Raw genomic sequence first — 14,737 nt, 5'->3', positions numbered from 1 at the left:
GCTTCCCGGGGGAATTCTACCAAACATTTAAAGAAGAACTAATTCCTATTCTCCTGAAACTGTTCCAAAAAATAGAAATGGAAGGAAAACTTCCAAACTCATTTTATGAAGCCAGCATCACCTTGATCCCAAAACCAGACAAGGATCCCACCAAAAAAGAGAGCTATAGACCAATATCCTTGATGAACACAGATGCGAAAATACTCAACAAAATACTAGCCAATAGGATTCAACAGTACATTAAAAAGATTATTCACCACGACCAAGTGGGATTTATTCCAGGGCTGCAAGGTTGGTTCAACATCCGCAAATCAGTCAATGTGATACAAAACATCAATAAAAGAAAGAACAAGAACCATATGATACTCTCAATAGATGCTGAAAAAGCATTTGACAAAGTACAACATCCCTTCCTGATCAAAACTCTTCAAAGTGTAGGGATAGAGGGCACATACCTCAATATCATCAAAGCCATCTATGAAAAACCCACCGCAAATATCATTCTCAACGGAGTAAAACTGAAAGCTTTTCCGCTAAGGTCAGGAACACGGCAGGGATGTCCATTATCACCACTGCTATTCAACATCGTACTAGAGGTCCTCGCCTCAGCAATCAGACAACAAAAGGAAATTAAAGGCATCCAAATCGGCAAAGAAGAAGTCAAATTATCACTCTTCGCAGATGATATGATACTATATGTGGAAAACCCAAAAGACTCCACTCCAAAACTGCTAGAACTTATACAGGAATTCAGTAAAGTGTCAGGATATAAAATCAATGCACAGAAATCAGTTGCATTTCTCTACACCAACAGCAAGACAGAAGAAAGAGATATTAAGGAGTCAATCCCATTTACAATTGCACCCAAAACCATAAGATACCTAGGAATAAACCTAACCAAAGAGACACAGAATCTATACTCAGAAAACTATAAAGTACTCATGAAAGAAATTGAGGAAGACACAAAGAAATGGAAAAATGTTCCATGCTCCTGGATTGGAAGAATAAATATTGTGAAAATGTCTATGCTACCTAAAGCAATCTACACATTTAATGCAATTCCTATCAAAGTACCATCCATCTTTTTCAAAGAAATGGAACAAATAATTCTAAAATTTATATGGAACCAGAAAAGACCTCGAATAGCCAAAGGGATATTGAAAAAGAAAGCCAACGTTGGTGGCATCACAATTCCGGACTTCAAGCTCTATTACAAAGCTGTCATCATCAAGACAGCATGGTACTGGCACAAAAACAGACACATAGATCAATGGAACAGAATAGAGAGCCCAGAAATAGACCCTCAAATCTATGGTCAACTAATCTTCGACAAAGCAGGAAAGAATGTCCAATGGAAAAAAGACAGCCTTTTCAATAAATGGTGCTGGGAAAATTGGACAGCCACATGCAGAAAAATGAAATTGGACCATTTCCTTACACCACACACAAAAATAGACTCAAAATGGATGAAGGATCTCAATGTACGAAAGGAATCCATCAAAATCCTTGAGGAGAACACGGGCAGCAACCTCTTCGACCTCTGCCGCAGCAACATCTTCCTAGGAACAACGCAAAAGGCAAGGGAAGCAAGGGAAAAAATGAACTACTGGGATTTCATCAAGATCAAAAGCTTTTGCACAGCAAAGGAAACAGTTAACAAAATCAAAAGACAACTGACAGAATGGGAGAAGATATTTGCAAACGACATATCAGATAAAGGACTAGTGTCCAGAATCTATAAAGAACTTAGCAAACTCAACACCCAAAGAACAAATAATCCAATCAAGAAATGGGCAGAAGACATGAACAGACATTTCTGCAAAGAAGACATCCAGATGGCGAACAGACACATGAAAAAGTGCTCCATATCACTTGGCATCAGGGAAATACAAATCAAAACCACAATGAGATATCACCTCACACCAGTCAGAATGGCTAAAATCAACAAGTCAGGAAATGACAGATGCTGGCAAGGATGCGGAGAAAGGGGAACCCTCCTACACTGTTGGTGGGAATGCAAGCTGGTGCAGCCACTCTGGAAAACAGCATGGAGGTTCCTCAAAATGTTGAAAATAGAACTGCCCTATGACCCAGCAATTGCACTATTGGGTATTTACCCTAAAGATACAAATGTAGTGATCCAAAGGGACACATGCACCCGAATGTTTATAGCAGCAATGTCCACAATAGCCAAACTATGGAAAGAACCTAGATGTCCATCAACAGATGAATGGATAAAGAAGAGGTGGTATATATACACAATGGAATACTATGCAGCCATCAAAAGAAATGAAATCTTGCCATTTGCGACAACATGGATGGAACTAGAGCGTATCATGCTTAGCGAAATAAGTCAAGCAGAGAAAGACAACTATCATATGATCTCCCTGATATGAGGAAGTGGTGATGCAACATGGAGGCTTAAGTGGGTAGAAGAAGAATAAATGAAACAAGATGGGATTGGGAGGGAGACAAACCATAAGTGACTCTTAATCTCACGAAACAAACTGAGGGTTGCCGGGGGGAGGGGGTTTGGGAGAAGGGGGTGGGATTATGGACATTGGGGAGGGTATGTGATTTGGTGAGTGCTATGAAGTGTGTAAACCTGGTGATTCACAGACCTGTACCCCTGGGGATAAAAATATATGTTTATAAAAAATAAAAAATTAAAAAAAAAATGGACAGAAGATATGGACAGACACTTCTCCAATAAAGACATACAAATGGCTATCAGACACATGAAAAAAATTTCATCGTCACTAGCCACCAGGGAGATTCAAATTAAAACTACATTGAGATATCACCTTACACCAGTTAGAATGGCCAAAATTAGCAAGACAGGAAACAACATGTGTTGGAGAGGATGTGGAGAAAGGGGAACCCTCTTACACTGTTGGTGGGAATGCAAGTTGGTGCAGCCTCTTTGGAGAACAGTGTGGAGATTCCTCAAGAAATTAAAAATAGAGCTTCCCTATGACCCTGCCATTGCACTCCTGGGTATTTACCCCAAAGATACAGATGTAGTGAAAAGAAGGGCCATCTGTACCCCAATGTTTATAGCAGCAATGGCCATGGTCGCCAAACTGTGGAAAGAACCAAGATACCCTTCAACGGATGAATGGATAAGGAAGATGTGGTCCATATACACTATGCAATATTATGCCTCCGTCAGAAAGGACAAATACCCAACTTTTGTAGCAACATGGATGGGACTGGAAGAGATTATGCTGAGTGAAATAAGTCAAGCAGAGAGAGTCAATTGTCATACGGTTTCACTTATTTGTGGAGCATAACAAAAAGCATGGAGGACATGGGGAGTTAGAGAGAAGGGGGTTGGAGTAAATTGGAAGGGGAGGTGAATCATGAGAAACTATGGACTCTGAAAAACAATCTGAGGGGTTTGAAGTGGCAGGGGGGTGGGAGGTCGGGGTACCAGGTGGTGGGTATTATAGAGGGCACGGATTGCATGGAGCACTGATTGTGGTGAAAAAACAATGATACTGTTATGCTGAAAATAAATAAATGAAAAAAATAAATAAAATAAATAAAAATGACCTTGAAAACTGAAAAAAATATATATATATATTATGAAACAAGAACAAATTAATGAGAAGAATAGCAATGCTCAATATTTATGCAAACCTCTTTAATATCTGATTTAATAGAAGACAGCTGAATTATCACATCAAGTTAGCATTCAATCTGTTGCAATATGTTGTTTTGGTTGAAGTATATGAAGAGAATCTACTTTGTACAAATACAAAGTTGAAAAAGGAAAGACTCTGTGAATCTCTGAAAAGGTCTCATGGAACCCCAGGGATTCTTGGACCATACTTTAAGAGCAATTAGACTACATGGTCTTGAATGGGTTGCTACTGAGGACTCTCATGGTCAGTGTTTTATAGGAAACTGACCAGGGAACTTAAATCTTCTTGAAGTCACCCCTGGTAGCACCATGCTTCTTTCTCCTTTGAAGTTTGGTCACTTCCAATGGCCAATTTGTAATTTTCATGGAAATATCTAAACTATAATATTTAAGACAAATAAAGTGGATTTGTAACTACCATGAAAATACCTCGCCTATAATATTTAAGATAAACAAGGTGAACAAACAAGGTTGTCTCTTCTCCTGACATGAAAGACAAGGTTGAAGATTTTGTTTTAGGTGCAGAAGTAGGGATAAGATAGGATGTCATGGGAACAGAGGAGTACTGCCCCATTTCAGGTGGGGATAAGTGTCCAGGAGTCCTCTCTAGTATAGAAAGTCCCATTCTAGAAAGACCCAAGTGAGCCAAGGTTCAGGATTATGGCTCACCAAGCCCATTAACATTTGTGTGATGGGCCCTTTGGCATTCACATAGTGCCCTTTCAGAAAAAAACATGTGTAACTTCCTGAAGTAAAATGTATAAGATTTGAGCGAAATCAGTTATATTGGGACATACCCTCATCAGCATGTATTTTAAAAGCTTTTGTAATATAATACATTCCTTGAAGATATTATAGATTTAACTTCAGACCATCACAATAAAGCAAATATTGCAATAAAAAGTCAAATTAAAAAAATCACAACAAGGCTAAAATTTTCCAGTTTCATGTTTTCCAAATAAACACATAGAGCAACCTTCTGTTTTCCCAACTATTTGAAATAACTTTTCATTTCATTTTACATTTTTATGGCTGTGCTTAAAAAACTAGGTGTGTGTGCATGGCAGGATATAGGAGACTCTGTGAAGGAATATTCTAGCATAAAACAATTGGAAATGGCATTACAGCTGCCCCTTGCATTGAGGTAATGAAAGTCAAAAGCTGAATGTAACCCAGAAGCAATGAATCGAGCGCTAGCTAAGCTGAGGCACTCCAGGCAAATAAAATCTTGTGCCTCATTCCTGCTCTTCCTCAGGGACCAGGGTGGCAGCAGTAAGGGGTATCTGTTTGCAGATGGAAGCTAAGATCAAAGAAGCTAGAGAGCATGTCCAGTGCCAAGACAAATGGGTGCTCATGCACAGAATACCAGGTGTTCACCCAACCATTCATCCAGCCTTGGCAATTCTCACCATATACATTTCATTCAAAACAGTAACACCTGCTAAGGTCCCAAAGCTAGAGACCAAGAATAATTTAACAGTAAATTTCAATTGCTGAGATAAACACGCAATCAAAAATCATCCAATATTGGAGGAAATTCAGAAAAAACATCCAATATCGAAAGAACAACAAACATGACCAATGGCAAAATTTGTATCTGAGGACAAAGAGTTAATACAGCACTCAGAAGGCTTTTAAAAAAAAAAAAAAAAGATAACGCATTGAGAGAGAACCTTTTACACAAAACACATCAATCATTAACTTCTTAGAGTGAAAAATATAATTAATGGAGGTAAAATTCTCAACAGATGGACTAAAAAAGCCAAATAAATGCATAAAGAGAAAGAAAGAGTAACCTGGAAGACTGAGTTAAGGCACTTTTTCAGCTGCAGCCAGAAGGATAGTAAGAGGAAAAGGAAGAAAGTCAGAAAATAGGAAAGATAGATCCAGAAACCAGTAAGCTTCTAATGGAGGTTCTGGAGAGGGTGGGGATTGATAACGGAGAGAGAGCAATACACCAAGAAAAAAAGAGTCAAGAAGTGAAGGTGGATACTGATGAGTCCTGAGTTTGAAATAGACCGCTGAGTGTCTAGCAAGATCAAGAACACATGTCAGGTCCTAAAATCTGATAGGCAACTTTGAATACCTACACATGGGATAACATCAGAATGACATGAAAGACTGAGCATACACACAACCAGACTACACGTAAAAACAGAACTCTAACCCCCAGCCTGCAGTGACCAGCCCAGTTAGTTATTACCAACATTATTTACACCATCGTCTCCACTACCCATCCTAGGAAGCCCACTGGTAAGGAGTACTGAGAGGACACAACTGCCAGCTGACCTGTGAGTTTGAATCATGAGACTGGAGGCTCCTCACCCCGACTCTGTCCTTAGAATTTGGGTTCTTCTTGCCTTTCCCCCTTTTAAAGGCTGCTCCAAAGACAGAGCCTCGAGATAAGGAAGTAATGCTGAGAACACCTCCATGGGATACATGACTGAACCCAGTTAAGGCCTCTCCATGAATTCCTAAGGTTTGGTGGGCAGGCACAAGGGTGCTTGATGCCACCCAGGACAAACCGTGTAGACAGTTTCCCTTTGTTTACTACAACAGCCACCTAACAAGCAGGAGGACCTGTCCCTTTTCTCAGTCTCACCCCGCCCTCTGCCTATGTGAGCCAGTTTCAAGTAACACTTTAAAGCTCTGGAGGAGGTTACTAAGCCAAGGAAACTAGGCTGCTTTCTAGAAGTTGGACTTGCCGAAAACTAAACATCAATTTCTGTACAAGGCCAACTGACCACACAAAATAGATGCCAGGGCAGCTACACTCCAGAGCAGTGTAGCTAAACTCGCAACACATACCCTTAAACAAATAGGATTAACTATCAATAGGGATTCATCCTCATCAACTCTCAGTGTTAATCACATTAAAAGCAATACTGTGCTGCTCTTTGCGCTTTAAAGCCTGCCACCCTCATTCAACCTCTCCCTCCAAGTAAAGATGACACACAGGCGGTGCGTACTTCAAGTAACTATCCAGTAACAGGTCTTCCCTATCTCCATGCCCTCTACCTAAGGTTTGGGTCCTTGACTGAAAAACTTTTCTTCCTGCTCTGAGATACTATCTGTGAAAAAAAAATTTTTTTTAATAAACATATATTTTTATCCCCAGGGGTACAGGTCTGTGAATCACCAGGTTTACACACTTCACAGCGCTCACCAAATCACATACCCTCCCCAATGTCCATAACCCCACCCCCCTTCTCCCAACCCCCCTCCCCCAAGCAACCCTCAGTTTGTTTTGTGAGATTAAGAGTCACTTATGGTTTGTCTCCCTCCCAATCCCATCTTGTTTCATTGATTCTTCTCCTACCCACTTAAGCCCCCATGTTGCATCACCACTTCTTCATATCAGGGAGATCATATGATAGTTGTCTTTCTCTGCTTGATTTATTTCACTAAGCATGATACGCTCTAGTTCCATCCATGTTGTCGCAAATGGCAAGATTTCATTTCTTTTGATGGCTGCATAGTATTCCATTGGGTATATATACCACCTCTTCTTTATCCATTCATCTGTTGATGGACATCTAGGTTCTTTCCATAGTTTGGCTATTGTGGACATTGTTGCTATAAACATTCGGGTGCACGTGCCCCTTTGGATTACTACGTTTGTATCTTTAGGGTAGATACCCAGTAGTGCAATTGCTGGGTCATAGGGCAGTTCTATTTTCAACATTTTGAGGAACCTCCATGTTGTTTTCCAGAGTGGTTGCACCAGCTTGCATTCCCACCAACAGTGTAGGAGGGTTCCCCTTTCTCCGCATCCTCGCCAGCATCTGTCATTTCCTGACTTGTTGATTTTAGCCATTCTGACTGGTGTGAGGTGATATCTCATTGTGGTTTTGATTTGTATTTCCCTGATGCCGAGTGATATGGAGCACTTTTTCATGTGTCTGTTGGCCATCTGGATGTCTTCTTTGCAGAAATGTCTGTTCATGTTCTCTGCCTATTTCTTGATTGGATTATTTGTTCTTTGGGTGTTGCGTTTGCTAAGTTCTTTATAGATTTTGGACACTAGTCCTTTATCTGATATGTCGTTTGCAAATATCTTCTCCCATTCTGTCAGTTGTCTTTTGATTTTGTTAACTGTTTCCTTTGCTGTGCAAAAGCTTTTGATCTTGATGAAATCCCAATAGTTCATTTTTGCCCTTGCTTCCCTTGCCTTTGGCGTTGTTCCTAGGAAGATGTTGCTGCAGCTGAGGTCGAAGAGGTTGCCGCCTGTGTTCTCCTCAAGGATTTTGATGGATTCCTTTCGCACATTGAGGTCCTTGATCCATTTTGAGTCTATTTTTGTGTGTGGTGTAAGGAAATGGTCCAATTTCATTTTTCTGCATGTGGCTGTCCAATTTTCCCAACACCATTTATTGAAGAGGCTGTCTTTTTTCCATTGGACATTCTTTCCTGCTTTGTCGAAGATTAGTTGACCATAGAGTTGAGGGTCTATTTCTGGGCTCTCTATTCTGTTCCATTGATCTATGTGTCTGTTTTTGTGCCAGTACCATGCTGTCTTGATGATGACAGCTTTGTAATAGAGCTTGAAGTCCGGAATTGTGATGCCACCAACGTTGGCTTTCTTTTTCAATATCCCTTTGGCTATTCGAGGTCTTTTCTGGTTCCATATAAATTTTAGAATTATTTGTTCCATTTCTTTGAAAAAGATGGATGGTACTTTGATAGGAATTGCATTAAATGTGTAGATTGCTTTAGGTAGCATAGACATTTTCACAATATTTATTCTTCCAATCCAGGAGCATGGAACATTTTTCCATTTCTTTGTGTCTTCCTCAATTTCTTTCATGAGTACTTTATAGTTTTCTGAGTATAGATTCTGTGCCTCTTTGGTTAGGTTTATTCCCAGGTATCTTATGGTTTTGGGTGCAATTGTAAATGGGATTGACTCCTTAATTTCTCTTTCTTCTGTCTTGTTGTTGGTGTAGAGAAATGCAACTGATTTCTGTGCATTGATTTTATATCCTGACACTTTACTGAATTCCTGTACAAGTTCTAGCAGTTTTGGAGTGGAGTCTTTTGGGTTTTCCACATATAGTATCACATCATCTGCGAAGAGTGATAATTTGACTTCTTCTTTGCCGATTTGGATGCCTTTAATTTCCTTTTGTTGTCTGATTGCTGAGGCTAGGACTTCTAGTACTATGTTGCTATCTGTGAAAATTTAATAGGAGACTTACTTAGCAAGCTGAATTGTAAAATCACACACCAGAGGGACTTACTGTTTCAGGTTCTAGGGCACTTTTTGATCCATAATCCAATTGTGTCTGCTCTAGATACACCTTTGCTTCCACCATTATTTTTTTTTTTTCTGAAGATTTATTTATTTATTTGAGAGAGAAAGAGAGAGAGAAAGTGCATGTGTGCATGCAGAGGGAGGAACAGAAGTAAAGAATTTCAAGCAGACCCCCAATGATTGCAGAGCCCCATGTGGGACTCCATCTCACCACCCTGAGATCACGAGCCAAAACCCAGAGTCAAGTGTTTCACCCACTAAGCCACCCCGGTGCTCCTCCATTATGTTTAATACACATGCCAAATAGGGATCTTGTGACTGGGCCTGACATTCTATGGGCTAAACATTTTACATATAATAGACAAAATGACTGGAAGAGAAAATATAAAAGTTCAGACAGACCCTACCACACCACCATTACCTGACCTTCTGCAATATTCCTTAAATCCAGAAGCAAAGAAGGATCAAATCTATTTGGAAGGCTTATATCCAAAGGTGGTTTTCTCATAGCCTACCCTACTCCTTGTAACATTTCCATCCTTCCAGGAAAGAAACCAATGAATGGGGATATCCATTTGTCAACAACTCAGGACCACCAAGGAAATTACCATCCCTCATCTCTCAGAAGTACCCAACCCAAATAGATGCTATCATCAATTCTTCCTGAAGCCACTTGCTTCACTGAAGCAGATCTTAGCTCTGCCATCTCCCCAGGGTGCCTCTAGACCGAGATGTTCAATGCCCTTTTGCCTTCCCCTGGGGAGGGCAATATGGTATCTAGACAGTTATGTACTCGGGGTTCACTGACACCCCTTGCTCCATGTTCCAGGTCCTCAATAGAGACTCAAAGACCCCAATTCCCCCTTGTGATTCAGTTGTGACTCAACATGTAGATGACTTACTACTTTGTGCAGAGGACCAGGAAATCTATGGAACAGGATGCCATTTACTTGCTCTCAGACTTAGGAGAAAATAGACCTCAAGTTTTAAAAGCTGTATTTCAAGTCTGTCCAATAATTTATTATTTAGGGGATGACCTACTTAAAGAAGGAAAAGTACTCTTTCCTGATAGACCAAAGGCTATGGAAACATATCTTAGACTCCTCACAAATGACAACGGAGAGGACTCTGATTTTAACTGGATATTGCAATGAGTGCTATACTTTTCTGTGATTACAGCACCTCTTTACGAATTGGCTAAATCCCCGGTGAGAGCCTCTCTGCACGGAAAGCCCAGACAAGAACCTGCTGACTCTTATCTGGAGGAGGTTCGTCAACAGTCGGCTTCCCGGAGCACTCCTAACTACAAGAAGCCGTTTCATGTAGAGAGGTGGCTATTACGAAGGTCTTGCCCATGTTAAGAGAAAATATGAAAGCTAAAGGAAATGCTCTAAGAGAGGATTATGCCCAACATGCTGCTTTACCAAGGTTATGCTCCTACCTCAACCCTCAAAGGATCCATTTCCGGAGGGATTCAAAGAGGCCATTTGTAAAATATCAATGTGGCAAATACCAACACAGTCACCATCACCAGCTTGCATAAGCAGCGCATCTGAAACAAAATGATACGGGAAGGTTGAAAATAATGGGATAAAAACATGTGGCAAGTCATAACAGGAAAGTTAATTACTAACACGCGATGAAGGAGAACAAAAGGCAAAAAGACAAAATAGAAATAATTTTATACCGTTAAAGACACCAGGCAGGAACCTACCGAGCTTATCTCCATCATGAGTAGGCCTACCTTGTTGTGGAGGGTTTCACTGGGTGTCTGCTCCCTGCTTGGCATTAGGTCTCCTCTTTACCCAGCTTCTCAGAGAAAATCTCTCTTGTGCTGCCCCATGTGATGTTCTTTTCGCACTGGGCAGTGTGGCTGTGGGAGACGCTGGGAGGGAGAGGTCTGAGCCTCGGGTGTGCGTGTTCACCGTGCACCTGAGCGGGGGTGTGGCTTCACCAATGGTCTTGGTCCTGTGCCAGTCCTAGTGCTGGGACATGCCCTATGCCTGCCCTTCTCCTTGCCCTTCCCCCTTACACAGCTGCAATGGATTGTCTCCAACCCACCACTGTTACCATTTTTGTTGCTCTTCCTCAGAAAGAAAAAGGCTTTTGCTTCACAGGGGAGATAAAGCTCAGTGGAGTTTCAACAGGGTCTCCCATCGGCCTCCACAAGCCAGCACTGAGCTGAACACCTGGGTGGGTGGGTTCCTGAGAGAAACAGCCTACAAGTTTGCAAGCCTCTACTGTGTCTGAGATTCACACTTCATGTAGCCCACACCAACCTTTAGGAATTCCTTAAAAGCTTCTTTCTGCCTGTATCTATGGACTTCTGTGGCACCTGGTGGTCTGCCCTAGGTGACCAGCAGCAGACTGTTAGATACTTGTAGACACCTGTCTCTCCAGGGAGACAGGGAGACGCTGCATTTTACCTGGTCCTGTGTTTCCTTCACACAGCAACACTTGATAAATCCCCCCACCATTTTGTGTCCCAGAAAGTGATTTAGCACAAAGAACCGCCCTTCCCCCTCTGACTCAGATAAACATTTCTGTCTACTCTCTGTCATGACTAGCATAAAACTCTAAATGACTGCGTTTACTTGTGAGGGGGCCAAACACACACCTTTCCCCTTGCCCCCTGAACCTGCCAACAAGGCCAGTCATAGACCTTTCCACTTTCAATCTAGTCAATTGCCTGTTTTTCTGTATTATGAGTGAATAGCTAAAGTTAGAATTGTTTATCCCGCCCCTCCCCCAAATCAGCTAGAGGCAGAAATAGCTGTTTCTAATACAGCTCCTGTGACTTTAGATTACAAAACATTCCCACCTATATATCTCCCACTTGTAACCTGCCTTCTACTCCCTATAAAGTCTAAGGCAAAGACATCCTGCTGAAATAGACACGCTGATCTTTGAATCCGAGGTGACGTCCCTCTTGCTATAGTCTGAATAAAATTATCTCCTTAATTGTCTGCTGCATTGTGTCTCTGACACCGGATTTCAGGTTGGTGATATACCCTGTGACCTCATTCGGAAAATTCAAGCAAACGCATTTATCTCTAGTTTCTCCACCTAGCTTTATTCTCCCTCTCTTGTTTTTCCTGCTGTGGGGGAACAATGCTGCTCTTTTCCCAGCTTTCCATCTCTGAGCTGAACAGGAAGTCTTGATTCTTTTCTCTTAGTTGCCACTTTCAGGTGACCAATACAAATATTTTAAAAACTACTCTTATGAACGGATGGATTTTAAGACTTAAAGGCTTTCAACCAATTTTAGTTAATCTTTTTGCACATAAAAAGCTCCATCTTTGGCCAGTGGGCATCCCTTCAAGGTGACCTTTTAAACCTCTGGATACAACTCAATTAGTCTTTGATTGCTTCATTGCTTTCTGTTTAATAAAACACTCCAGTCTTATCCTCCCACTCCAGATCTGGCATCAGCCACTTCTCTAGGAAGCCTTTGTTTGTTTTACCAGCAAACGGTGTTTAAAATCATAATCTGGGCTCCACTGCTATTGAAACTCTTCATATGCAAAATAGATTCATTTATTTTCTGAAGTTAAAAATGTGGGAAGAATACATTGTATTACTCATAGTATTGTATTAATGAGGTAAAAGAAACAACCAAGACGTATTAAAGGTTAGCATTTCCATGTGTTCAAAAATATTCAATGAGCACATGACTTGAGTTGGACATATTCCACTGAGGATATAGGTAGAGTGGAGTGGGAGAAAGGAATAAAAGACAAAATCCTTTGTCTGCATAAGGCTTCCATTCTAGTGGAAGAAGATGAGCAGTAAACAGGTAAAAAAATAGTGAATACCATGGTAAGTGCTAGGGAAGAAAAGAAAGCAAGGAAGGGGGCTTAAGGGATTACTACTATTTATTATTATTATTATTATTATTATATTTATGTGAACTGTTCCAAGCAATATAATTGGGCAGGCCAATCTAATTTATGGATGCAAAAGTCCCTTTTCAATGTCCTATCAGGCCTCCTTCTTTTTTTTTTTTTTTAAGATTTTATTTATTTATTTGACAGAGAGAGAGAGATCACAAGTAGGCAGAGAGGCAGGCAGAGAGAGAAGGGGAAGCAGGCTCCCCGCTGAGCAGAGCCTAATGTGGGGCTCCATCCCAGGACCCTGAGATCATGATCTGAGCCGAAGGCAGCACCCAGGTGCCCCAGGCCTCCTTCTATAAATAGATGATACATGAATCATTTTGTAAAGTCTTTATATCATCCTCCTTCTTAACCCTATCCAGCAGGCAAAGATATAGTTATGGACTGAGTTTGCTTAAAGATAGGGACACCTACATACTGTTGGTGTCTGGAGAGTAGAGATACCTGTGCCCTAAAAGTACTCCCTCTCAACACTGGCGGAGAGAGGAGACACAGGGATATGACAATCCTTATCTGGACAGGTAAGGGTATATCTCAATAAAATTCTATTATGTTCCTACCTTCCCAGTAAAGTTGAAGTGGCCAACAACCTAAGCCATCCTTTGAAGAGGTAATAACACCCTCCCCCCAACTCCACCTCCTCATTCCCACTGAAGAGTCTTCAGAGACCCTCCAGCTTCCTGTGCAAATATTCTGAAGGGGGCTATGGCCCCTGAGTACAAGGGCGTTTTTATTTTAATGTCTATTGACATATCATCAAAGAACCAAATAAAATCGTTTTATTTGGTGATGCTTTCTTAAGGCAGCAACTATTTGTGAAAAACATTTAAGTGCCAGGGATGAATGACAGCCCTAACCACATTTCCAATGTATCCGCATAAGAAATAGGAACATTGCTGCCTGAATGCTATAAAATATTTTTATGGAGCTCTAAATTCTGTTGGTGTATAGTAAACTAGGCACTAGAGACAAATTTCTGAGATTGTGTATATATCAATATAATAGAGAGTTCAATCTATTTCTAGGGTAATCGTTGTGTATATCTTAAAGATACATTTTTATTAAAAATTAGATTTATTCTGTATGAACAGCATTGCAAAGTAGTTGTCCAATGGTATGGCAGCCACTTTTTTGGGGGTATTATGCATAGTTGGTACTTCTGATGAGTGTCTTGTTTTGGGTGCTGGATCACCCCCAAGCCCCCCAAAGTCTGCGCCATTAGATTATTGGGTCTCTTTTTAAAATCTCTTTAGATGTCCTTGAAAATAATAAAGACACATTGAGACCTACAATCGTGATGTCCTGCCCTCCCTACTGCCATGGTGAAACATGGCTCAGAGACCGAGAAACCAGAAGCCACAGGAGACGTTTTAACCTCCAAAATGAGTGAAGAGTATGCCTGTTGCACTCACCATCTGTTCTTCCGTCTGCTAGATTGTGGGCTTCTCACAGTCTGAGCTGCACCTCATTCATCTCTTTGCCCCCAATGCCACGTTCTGAAGGCTGGCATATCATCATAGGGGTCAAGATATAAATGGAATAGAAGGATAGTGATGATTTTATTAGTGTGTGTTCCTACTACACTTCTTTCCTACAAAATCCTCTACTCCCAAAGTGTTTCTGCCTCATTTAGACCAATCACTTGAATGTCCCCTGCACAAGCCATGGTCTTTCCCACTGCCAAGCCTTTGTTCATATTGTTAGAGCCACCAGAATGTCCTTTCCCTCCAGGAAGTTTTCTTGGGTAGCATTTATCTTACAGGGCTATGGAGAGTCTGGAATCAGAATATGTGAACACATCTAGATGATGCTTGCCACAGTAAACTTCATTTTCCTTCTCACTGCCACAGGCCCTAATCATCCTCTGAACTTCTGGAGACTGCACTTGGGCCACATAATTTAGGCCTTGCATAAACACTGTTTTGTAATGCTCAGAAATTGTCT

This window comes from Mustela lutreola, chromosome 5 (assembly GCF_030435805.1).
Source record: "Mustela lutreola isolate mMusLut2 chromosome 5, mMusLut2.pri, whole genome shotgun sequence".
NCBI lineage: Eukaryota > Metazoa > Chordata > Mammalia > Carnivora > Mustelidae > Mustela > Mustela lutreola.
This window is presented reverse-complemented; position numbering follows the sequence as displayed.